Below are 12,569 nucleotides of genomic sequence, written 5' to 3' on the forward strand. Positions count from 1 at the left end.
CTCTCAGAACCAATGTTTGGTCTCTAAACCCACACCAGAAAGGAACACTTTCTCCCTTGGAAACATGGCTATATACAATCTTTTTTCCTGTAATAAATGAAAGAAGACAGACAGTATTAGAACTGGAATTTGTTTTGGGTCTAGGCCTCAGGGGTCTAGGTTGGAAACAACATCTACCCGTTTTCAGAAGCCTCCTGCCCTCACCCGCAAGCTGAAAAATTGGGCCATTAACTTTGTTTCTTAAAGTTTTATTTGGAAGTAATTTCAAACTTACAGAAAAATTACAAGAGTAAGAATAGTACAAAGAACAGCCCTATACCTTAATCCAGATATACCTATTATTCACTTCTTACCTAATTTCTCTTATCACTTACTCTACATGTGTGATCATGTGTGGGGTGCAGGTACCTGTATGCATTTGTGAGGTGGAGTGGGCACTGGAGATTGAACCCAAAAGCACTTTACAACTGAGTCACATCCCAGCTCTTTTTGTTTTTTATTTTGAGACTGTCTCCCTAAGATACTTGAGGGTCTCACTACATTGCTCAGGCTGGCCTCGAACTTGCAATCCTCCTTCCTCAGCCTCCTGAATCATCATTTGCACTTTTTAAACAAACCTGGGAGTGATACACAATCAGACCTTTTATTTTTGTATATAACCTTACACTTGAGATCAACCTTTTCCCTAATTCTATTCTGTTGCAAATAATACTAGCTTGAAGTTTTATGTACTTGGGTTGCCTTTGAGAACCTAAGGAACTTGGTAGTTGAGGGTGTGAGCAAGGAAATGACTATTCCTACCTCACAGGAATTTTACATTTTACATTATGGTTCCATGTGAATATAATACATTACTGACCTCAAAACATGTTTTTTTGAGGTGCCATTAAAATTGTAATAAAACAATTTTAATTAAATGTTAATTTAATTAATTAAATGTTAAAATTGTAATAAAACAAAATAAATTGTTCCTCCCTTAGATTTAGATATAATTTAAAGCTTCATGGTTTATACCATTATTTGGAATAATTTTAAAACATTTTTTTAAATATTAATTTTCTTAAGAACTTTATGTATGTTGGTAATGTATGATTTGTATTAAAAACCTGCAGCAAAAGAATTTCAACTGATTATCTCACATTGAAAACATTTGCAAATGCTAACACTATACAAATTATATTAATTATGGCCTGTAGTAACTGCATGGTACCAGTCTTATGTGTAGAAAAAGAAAAGGAGGTTAAAGAAAAGGTACAAATGAACCAGTTGATAATTGAGATTAATTATTTTAATTATCTGGAACTCTGTGCACATGTCCTTGGCACCACTATAATGTCAAGTAAAAAAGACAGAAAATATTCTCTGAATATTTTAATGAATTATAACACCAAAACGTAGATAGAGATGGGCAGAAATTGTAGCCAGGTTGCTTGTACTAGTTTAGAGACTTAGTGCCAGATCCACATTAATTCCACAGCTCATTTTAAGGAAAAGAAGAGCTGGTTTTAATTAGGATTAAAGTTCCCTGCTGTGATATGTACTTAAACAAGAAAAAGAGAATGTCAAGTTAACTTAAAATGACACAGAGGCTGTCTTCCTAAGAAATAGAGCAGGAACTTCTTACCATAATTTTACATTGTTAAAGCAAATAATATATTATTCTACCAAAATTTTATCTAACTTTAAGAAAATATCTCAACTACTTTGTTACAGAAAAAGGGAGAAGGCATTTTCTATTTGTTATACATAAAATTTAATCAACTCTATTATGAGTATATCATCTACCTACCTTAAGAAATATACACTAACCAATATTTTGTTATGCACATACCTATATATATATTATGAATATATACACATGTGTACTCAAAATTACATTTCATAATATGTGTGTATATGTAGATAGATCAGGAAAATGTTGGTGCGTACTCCTTAGAAATATGAAGCATTTTTTGTGAACAGTTTTCAAACTTTGTATTCATGGTACAAATATGGCTTGCATTTTTTCAACAATAGGTTTGTGAGTTTCATCAGTGATGATGTATTGGCTCTAGTTCATTCATTGTCACTGTCAGAATAATATCCCAGTGTGAAAATAGACTGCAACTGATTTATTTATTCTCCTCTTAATGACATTTTTTAGGTTGAGCCATATGAAATTTCTGGTTTTCCAGGAAAAGATGATTAACTTTCTAACATTCTCATGCATATGTGAAGAATGTGACACTGGTGAAGGATGGGGCTCCGTGGCATGACTTAGATATTCCAAGGACAGGGATGGTGGTGTACAGCACCAGGGATACATTCAGAGATGTGGGCCTAGAATTATACTCCTGGGAACCAGAGAGAGAATTCTGATAGAGAGGCTGGGGACGCTCAGCTCACTCCTGTAAGAACCTAACAGTAACAGAATATGGTGGTGCACCCTGTGACTTGGGGGGCTGAAGCAGGAGGATTGCAAATTGGAGGCCAGCCCTGTCTCAAGATAAAATGGGTTGGGATGAAACTCTGTGGTAGAGCTTCCTGGGTTCAATACTCTCCCCACCCCCTGTCCCCCAGACAAGGAAGAATAAACTCATAGGCTATAAACCACTATGGTTGACTGGTACCTTAGGTAAGGAGCTGCAGGCGGGCCAGGAGAGAAAGGCTGCTGGGTGGTATCCTAGGAGAGCCCAGAGCCCAGAAGACGACAGGCAGGTTGAGCTAGACAGCGTGAAGAGCAGTTGCATGTCAAAGGGTTGGGCTCAGGAAAATATCCTTCTTTTCCACAGACAAAGGCAATCTGTCTGAAAGGGAGAACCTCGCACAGGGTTGAAAAGCACTCAGGGCAAGCAAACTGCACCTTCCTTTCCCATCCCATCCTCTACAAGGCTGAAAACTAGGAAAGTGAAGCACAGAGTGGTCTGAACCAGTCTAATCTGCCCCAATAGTTTGTTACTAAAGACGTACTTCCTACTACAGTAAAGATCACAATCACGCCTTGCTACAGAGGAAGGGGAAGGGGTGGGGGTTCAACTAAGAAGAGAAACTGAAGAAAAATCCTGAACCCAAAGGGAGTTCATAGGAAGAATTTACCCTGCCACCCTTTGATGGGGGAGGGGAGGCGAGGGGGGGTGACTCATGAATAGCAGCTAAAAGTAAACCAAAAGCAAATGATTTAACCATGACAAAAAGGTGAGACATTGGGGAAAGTGGATGCCACTGGGAAGCAGCCCTTAGGTTTTATCACAAGGTTAAAAAAAAAAAAAAGTTAAAAAAAAAAATTGAAGTGCTTGCTTCAGCAGCAGCACATACACTAAAATTGAAACAACACAGAGAAGTGGGGTTTATTTATTTTTATTTATTTATTTATTTATTTATTTATTTATTTATTTATTTATTGGTCTGGGATTGAACTCAGGGGCACTTAACCACTGAGTCACATCCCCAGCCCTGTTTTGTATTTTTATTTAGAGACAGAGTCTCACTGAGTTCATTAGCATGGTACCTGCACAAGGATGACATGCAAATTCTTGAAGCAGTCCATATTTTTGCAATAAAATTTTTTTTAAAAATTGAAGATAATCATAATTCCTTTTTTAGGAAGGAAACTGATTTTTTAAGAGTCAAAATATATATTCAGATTCTTAAAAATCTTATAGGCATAATCCTAATTATGCACATATAAACAGAACACTTAGATATATTGAAATATTTCAAGAACATGGGATTATTTTTTTCTATAAGTTAATATGCGTTTTTCATGTAAAAACATTTCAAAAAACTCTAAAACCATATGTAAGAGTTTTTAAGAATATCTTTTAAAGACAACACTGATGCTGGGTTAGAATCACCAGCTACATCCAGCCTGGGGTGGGAAAGAAGAAGAAACACATATGTATGTGTGTGTGCATGCATATGTATAGGCAGAGAGGGAGACTTTACTTTTGATTACTTTCATTTCTCTCTTTCCAGAATAAATTTCCCCTTCCCAAGGCCCCTCTCCGTGTCTTCTCACCCCCCACATTCCCTTCCTATTACCTCAAACCTGCTCAGCACTGTTCTGTAGCCTTCTAGCATCATTGCATCCACCATTTCTGTCTTCTTTGAGCAGAAGCAAATGCTTCGCCCCATCTCATCAACAAGCTCACCAGCTCTCTTCCTTTGCTCCAGGGGTTTTATTGTATTCTATCAGTAATCTAGTCACCAAAAAGTTTTATCACTAATAATTTACTATCTATAGGATCTTTAACAGAAGATACTAAAGACCAGAAAAGCTAAATCAAAAGAATGATAATTAACAGGTGATTTTTGGCATTTCAAAAAAGTTTGGGGCCAAAATTTACTGGATGCCTCTCAGCTCATGAGATTGTGGATTGGTTTTATGGTGGAGGTGACTTATCTTTTCCTACTGAGCCTACAAGTGACGTCACATCAAGTGCAGCTCTGGAGGAAGGAACATGGTGTTGAATCCAGCTGTGGTGGCCAGCTGAGCTTTCCAGACCCACTGTTGCATATTCTATGACCTTGAAGAAGGTATTTTTCTTTGGTAAAACTCATAATATTCTGGGTGTGGCCTTTTGAAATGTTTAGATAAATCATGGCAGGCAGTCCATTACCCAATATGAGATCTATTCCTTTTAGAAATAGAATAAAAGAATAAAAGATTAGAAAATAAGAATAGAGTGTGAAACAGAGCCATCCCTAGGATGACTCAAAGTTAAAATACTTCATTCACTTTCTCAGAAAGTTAAAGGAAAAAAAAAAAAAAAACTGTATATACATATATATATGTATATTCATAAATATAAAATACATGTAGATTTATATAATATATTCTGCTAGCAAGAGCTACCTTGTTAGACATATTTTATGTGCTTCTGTAGTTTACCAACAAGATTTATTAGACTTCTGACATCACTACTTGATTCAAACCTGTATTTTCAGCAGGAAATGATTTGTCTTTGCAAAGAAAATGTGCAGTCTCTGGAGTTCTTTCAAAATGCTCTATTTTTAAAACCTAAAAATAATGCTATCAAAGTCAATTTTTTTATCAATAGTAGTACCAACTGTCTTAAGCTAATATGTGACTTTAATTTGATGTTTGTTATCTAAGCTAAAAGGTAAAAGTACTAAACTCACTGCTTCTTTTACTGGAATCCTGCTGATCTCCACAAAAATAGAAACTGTTCAAAATAATTTGGAATATAAAATTTTCCTGCAATGGTATTTTAGAAAAAAGACATTCTAGGTAAATGCCCAAACACAAGAAGACATAATATCTAAATGAAGATGTTTTTAAATAAAATATTCTCAGTCTCCCAATTTAAATGCTGGAGATTAACATTACTCTTCAACAAATCAACAAACATTAATTAACATTTATGTGACAGGCATTTCATATAAAGAGATAGCACATAGCATAAATATTCAACAAATATTTGTATAGCTCCATGGTTCAATTAAAAAAAAAAAAAACAGTGTGATGAACAAGACCCATTCATCCCGTATCTATTCAGATGTTACCCAAGTCCTCAATGGTATCAGTTTTCTCCAAACCCTGAGGTATCACAGATCTGCCTTTCATTAAGATGATATTCAGATGAGCTTTGTGACCCCTTTATCTGAAGGAATTCATGTTTACATGTCACCTCTCTAAAAACTTACTTTAGTATACACATTTATTTTTTAAAAAATGATATGACATGAATGAGGAATATATGTCCTATGCAGTGGCTTAGGACTGTCCCCTTGCCAGGAACTTGCATGAAAAGGACAAGCAACAGCTTCTCACCATTGGCTTGAGTTCAGTAGAAAGTGGATCTCCTGCCAGCGTGCACTGTGATAATGAAGGGGTATAAAAAGGAGGTTTATGGCTCCCTGATGGGCAGTGGAAATCTAAAGACGACTGACAGAGCTCCTGACGTCTGCCACTTGGTGTGTGACTTACCTAGGATTCCTTGTCACACAGGTATGACATTTTTAGAACTTGGGACATCAGAGAGAAACTGTATGGTAGAAGAAGGGGAAATGGCAATGAAAAAAAGCTAATGTTTTTTCAAACTCACATCTTAGTAAACTAAAATTAGTTACAAATCGTCTGCAAAACCTGAATATGAAATATTTCAGTTATTAGGTAAAAACATAAACAGCCAACATTCTTATGGCACTAACTATATGATTCACATGTATTATAGCATTTCATCTTCAACCATCTATAGTGTAGGTGCCCACTTAACAGAAACCAAGGCATAGCGGATTAAATAAGTGTCACGAGGTTGTCTAAATAGCTATTGGTAGAGTTAGCTTTTGGTAACAATTTCCTAAATAGGACATCATTAGCTCAGAAAATAAAAGGAACAATTGACAAATGGGATCTCATCATCTTAAAAATCTTCTGCACAGCAAAGGAAACAACAGTGAAGAGAAAATCTACAAACTGGGAAAATCTTTGCCACATTTCTCCTGACAGAGAATTAATATTCAGAATATATAAAGAGCTTCATAAATTTAACAACAAAAGAACAAGTAATACAATAAAAAATGGGTAAATGATATGTACAGATACTTCTCAAAAGAAGAGATACAAATGACCAGTGAATATATGAAAAGTTGCTCAACATCTCTAGTCATTAGGGAAACAGAAATCAAAACCATATTGAGATTCCATTTCACCCCAGTCAGAATGGCTATTATCAACAAAACAAAAAAATAACAAATGCTGGCAAGGATGTGAGGTGGAAGGAACCCGTCTATGCTGTTAGTGAGATTAAATGGGTACAACCATTATGGAAATCAGCATAGAGGGGTCTCAACACACTAAAAACTAAATACCACTCCCAGGAGATTAGGTCAGCACACGTAAGGGATACCTGCACACCTGTGTTTGTCGTGGCACTGTGCACAATAGCCAAGTTGTGGAACCAGCCTACGTGCCTGTCAGCAGTTGAATGGATAAAGAAAATAGGGCATATATATGCAGTATTATTCAGCCTTAAAGAAGAACAAAATCATGCCATTTACAGGGAAATGGATGGAACTGGAAGTCATCATGTTACCTCATGTTAAACAAAATAGGCCAGACCCAGAAAGATGAGTATCACATGTTCTGTCTCATATGTGGAAACTGTAAAAAAAAAAAAAGAGCTGACCTCACCTGAAAGTAGAAGAGGGACTATTAGGGAAAAGGATGTGGGTGGAGGGAAGGGAGAGAGATGGAATAGGGAGGGTGGATGTGATCAAAGTACCATATATGCATGTATGGGAATTTCACAGGCAAACCCATTAACTTGCACAATTAAAATGAGTTGTTAATTTTTTTTTTTTAAATAGAGTTCACACTTGAACCCAAATAGCCTGGCTCCAGTGCCCATGCTTCCTCCAGAAGCCCATTCTGCTTCTGATATAATGTGAACATTCTCAGCCTCCACTGCCTGGAGGGGGTTAAGCAGAGAGTATCTTCTTTAGCTGGGCCTCTGTTAAGCCAGCTGGATTGCAATTGATGACGGCCTCATTGAGTTCCTGGCTCTGGTCTGAGTGGACATGGCCATGATAACAGATCAGCTGTTTCAGTGACTGTCGACTGACTAGGGAATGGAGAATTGTCTCTTCAGAAGAGCCATGTGTCTCTATTAAAGTTTTGGATGTAGATATGGGGTTTTCTCACTCTTCTACAAAACATTAAACGTTACATAGTTCCAGTAAGGGAAGGCCCATTATGAACCACAGAAAATCCCACCAAAAGAGACTAAGGAAATATGGAACTGAATTATGCAACCTCTCTTTCTGACTTTTAAAATAACTGAATGGTTGGCTAGAAAATAACTATGAGCTTCATACCGTAATAGGTCTAACATGCCGTCAGTTGGCAATTGTTTGTGTTCAGGCAAAAAAGGCTTTGAAATCAAGTGATCCCAATAGCAAAGTTAACCTTGTGATTAACCAAACACTGTGTGATTTGAGGAACTACCAGCTTGTCTACAGAAATTAACCCTGGGCCCATTAATTTCACTCTTGGAAATGCATTTTTCTTTCGGGGTTTTATTTCTTCTTTCTTTTTAAAATGTAACTCCCCCCCCCCCAGGACAGGCATAACTTTTACCTCTATCAGCCCACACCTGATACTGTTCATCCCCAGGAGGAGCTTGATGATGGGTGGCCCCATGGAGGAAGGGACCTGGGATCCCTAAGAAGGGTGAGACAGAAAAGGTACGGAGAAGGGCCAGAGACAAACCATCGCCTCACAGATTTTCCCATGCCCGGCCACCTCTGAAATTTGATGAGTACTGTATGCAACCTAGAAAAAAATAAGGCTTTTGAAAGTCCTTTACAAAGAATGTCTTGTTTGACAATGATCCTGCCATTCTTCTGGTCACTTGAGCCTGAAGTTTTGATTCTAAGACAGAGAGTTGTTCATTCCTTTCTCTCCATTCCCTGAACCTGGTCACCTATCAAGTCGCATCGCATTTCTCTTTGCATTGTTTCTTCTATTTGTCCCTTTTCTTTTGGATTCCAACTTTTAACATCATGGCCTAGACCCCTGTCATGTGCCTAAAGTACTATGTGCAAGGTTGTTCCAGGTGATCATGGATCATAAGTTCCTTTGAGATGTACAATTTCCAAATGAGATTAGGAAGTTCCTGAATGATGGCCTGTTATCCCTAAAGGCTGTTCTGCCCTTGCTGTAAATGAAGGCCCACTTCCCAGTTACAGGTGCCTTCACAAAGAGAAGGCAGAACACAATGCTGAGTGGGGTCAGGGACTCAGCAGGCTGGAGGAGGCAAGGAGGGTAAGATTTGAAGAGCTCCACCCTCAAATACAGACAAGAAAGGAAGCTAGCAAGAGCCCCCAGGCGCCACTGAACAGGAGCTGAGATAGCACTCTGAGGAATTGGGAGATTCTGGATCCTCTGCAACTTTATTCCTGTCCTCTTCATTCTCCTTAAAAATACTTCAAAGAAGAAGGGCCTGCATGCTCAGTTTGCAGGGATAAAAGAAAGAGAAAAAAGCAAGTCACTGAGCAGTGTCCAAAAGGTTGCTATCTAGGGTACTCCTGGTGCACAATGTTTGCTCTTATGTGCATAAACCACCTCCGCAGGGACACCTCCCTGGAGTTGTAAGAGGCTGAGAGATGGGGAAGTAGGGAGACTCATTTTTTACTCTATGCTGTTATATGCTTTTTTTTAAAAATTAAAATATTTTTTATTTTTGCAGACTGCATTTCACAATGCAGTCTGTTGCATGCTTTTTGCTCCTGTGTGAACATCTTTTAAAAATTAATTTAAGGGCTGCAGTTGTGGCTCAGCCATAGAGCACTTGCCTAGCACGTGTGAGGCACTGGGTTCGATCCTCAGCACCCTATAAAAATAAATAAACAAAACAAAGGTATAAAAAATACAATAACATTATTTAAAAATTAATTTTTTTAAAAAAACAAGCAGAGAACACTATAAAGACACTACTTCTCCATAAACTGTTTTATGTGGAGTGAGAACTTCCAAAAAGAAAGGTGAGCCGGGAGCGGTGGTGCACTCCTGTAATGCCAATGACTTGGGAGGCTGAGGCAGGAGAATCACCAGTTCAAAGCCAGCCTCAGCAACTGAGCAAGGCCCAAAGTAACTCAGTGAGAACTTGTCTATGAATAAAATATTTAAAAGGCTGGGGATGTGGCTCAGTGGTAAAGGGCCCCTGGGTTCAATCTTTGGTACCAAAAAAAAAAAAAAAAAAGATGAGTGCCTGGGGTACCTACAACTGAGGACCCTACAGTGGGAGTTTAAGCAGAAAGCAGACCTGGATGTTTTCAGAAAGTACTTCAAGTCTCTCCATCTAATTGTGACATAGCAACCCAGCCAGCATTCCTGAAACATATTATCCCCATATCATGTTCCCACTCAAACACATGCAATGAATGGTTTTTGAACTTCCAGCGGTTTCAATGGTGGGTGAGTACCAAATTATGACTATTTTTAAAAAGTCCTTCAGATGATTCTAGTATGCAGCCAGCATTGAGAACTCTGCTCTAATCTAAAGGTGGCCTTAGACTCAAGAGTCCGTATAGATGGTGTGATGGAGAACATTGATTATTAGCATGTGGAGAAGTTGTGGGTGGGAGTTAGCAGTGAGTGTTTCAAGTTCGGACTCCACCTTCTGCAGACCCATCTTTCAGTGCACTTTTGGGGAAAGTTCTTGTAGCAAAGGACTAGAATCTCATATTGACAACCAAATAATTTCCTAGTAAAATCCAGATAGGATTCTGAATCTGAATTACAAATAAAATTTTAGTTAAAAAAAAAAAAATGGGCACACAGGGTGAAGGTCAAGTCTATTATGAAAATGTATAAATCTAATGCATGGCAGCTGTATATAGCTTCCAAAAATCTTTATAATATGGCCCTGAACAACAGGTGGATTGGCCAGGCTCAGAGTCTAATCAGAAGTCAATTGATGGGGAAGATGTCTGTTTTCCAGAATCCACCTGACAGGACAGCTTAGTAAATAGCCAAGACGAGAACTCACATCAGCTCTACCACTGCCTGGCAGTGTGACCAGGGACCTGTTTCATGAAGGGAGGAGCTCTGTGGGCGCTGTTCTCAGGGTCCCAGGAGGGCACACCCTCCACCTCAAGCTGGTCAGCAGTATAGGATATGCACCTAGCTCTGCCACTTGCCTGCTTGTGTGATCCTGGACAAGTTTCTTGACCTCTGAGCTTTAGATTCCTTGTCTGTAAAATTGGAATAACAGTACCTAGTTCATAGTGGTGCTATGCGGAGTTAATGAGAAATGCACATAAAACAGTACAGTGCCTCATAATAGTTAAATGAATATCACACCGGACTGTGGTAGTTATTCTATGAGAGACACACAAGACACCAGAGAGTAAGATGGAGAACATCTGGCTCCATCCCTCTGGGTGAGACTGGGGCCCGGATAGGTTAAATGAATTGTTCAGGGTCACATCTGTGTGTTTAGGTACTTACTGGAAGCTTAGTGTGTGTCTGGCAATGCTATTCGGTCACCAAGACTGTCAGGGACAGCACATGGTAGCTGGTCTTTGAATGCGGCAAAATTAAAAGGACCTAGAGAATATAGTCTGTACTAGATTTAAAATAAAATATAAATACTCGTTGAAAACAATGGAACAAAACTTAGTTAAATGTACACTTTTGATCTTTTCCCATCCTTTTGTCTGTCCTCACTTTCTCTCTCCTCCTGGCTTTCACTCTCTCTCTAGCGCGCCCCCTTTCTCTTTCCTTTTTCTTTTCCTCTCATTTTCTCTCTTACCCTGCCGGGAGACACTCTGTTTGCTTAATAAACTCCCTTATGTGGAAAAAAAAAAAAAAAAAAAGTATACTTCTTTTATCTAGACACTAAGCAATACCTTGTATGAAGGAAGTAACAAGAAAAAAATGTTCCAAATAGAAAAGGCTTACTTTCCACTTAAATGGAGCTGAGATGAAGTTCCATATATTTGCTTTATTTATTCCTACTCCCCTTTCTAGTATGCTCCCTTTTCTAGTATGCTTAAGGCAGTTTCTGCCAATGGTGTTCTGTTTGGCAGTTAGCAGTTAGGACTGGTTCTACCATAAAACTTCCCTGCTGCCCACTCTCCAGGGAGTAATATCTTACTCTCACTGGGCTCTTTCAGTCGAATGGAAAGGATGGGGAACATGGACATGGACCCCACTCCTACCCTGTATCACCCATTCACTGCCTGCCATGTGACCTTGGTCAAGTCACTCAACCTCTCTTACCTTAACTTTCTCATCGTTAAAATGAGGGACTTGAACCCAGGGGTCCATAAGGCCTCTTCTAGAGAGCCCATGCAGGTGATGAAGAGCGTGGGTTGAAATCAAACCTCCTTGGGTAGAACCCCAGCTCCACCTCTTACTAGCTCTGTAACCTTGGACAAGTCAGTCAGCCTCTTCAGACCGTAGCTTCCCTGTCTGGGAGGTGAGATGACTAATAATACCCCCACAGCACCCCTCTGAGGACTACACAGGGAATGTCAAGTGTGTGACACAGTTAATGCTCCAAATGTGAGCTATTATTGAAAATTCTGTGATGATATGGAGGGAATTTATTTATTTTGTCAACTCAGAGAATTCCTCTAGAACAGGCCCCTGTCCTGAGAGGTGAGTGAGCCTGTGCAGGTGAGCCCACAAGACACAGGTTGGGAGGAACCGTTTATGTTAGATGCTCTCGGGAGAGGAGGTCATAGGGAGAAATTGTCTAGCTCCCAAATCCTATTGTCCTCAATCTATTCAGACTCCTCTATTAGGTAAGTTTTTCTGAAATCTCTTTTATATCAGAGGCATGGGGGTAGTGCTATGTTTTGATCCCCAAAGTTTTAATTTCTCTGGCAGAGTGACTTATTCTATAACCAGATTTGTTAAAGGAACCACATCATCTAGCTACAAAAATCAAGTGTTTAATAACCATCAAACCAATACCTGACCAACACGTTTCACAAATGTGCAGTTGCTTTCTTCCTGGATGTGTTTATTCACTCATTTACAAATATTTGCTGATCACCCACCATGTGCCAGGCCCTACAGTGTTCTGTGTCCTCGGGGAAAGAAAAGCAGCAAACGA

This window comes from Sciurus vulgaris (assembly GCF_902686455.1).
Source record: "Sciurus vulgaris genome assembly, chromosome: 7".
In the NCBI taxonomy this organism is placed as follows: domain Eukaryota; kingdom Metazoa; phylum Chordata; class Mammalia; order Rodentia; family Sciuridae; genus Sciurus; species Sciurus vulgaris.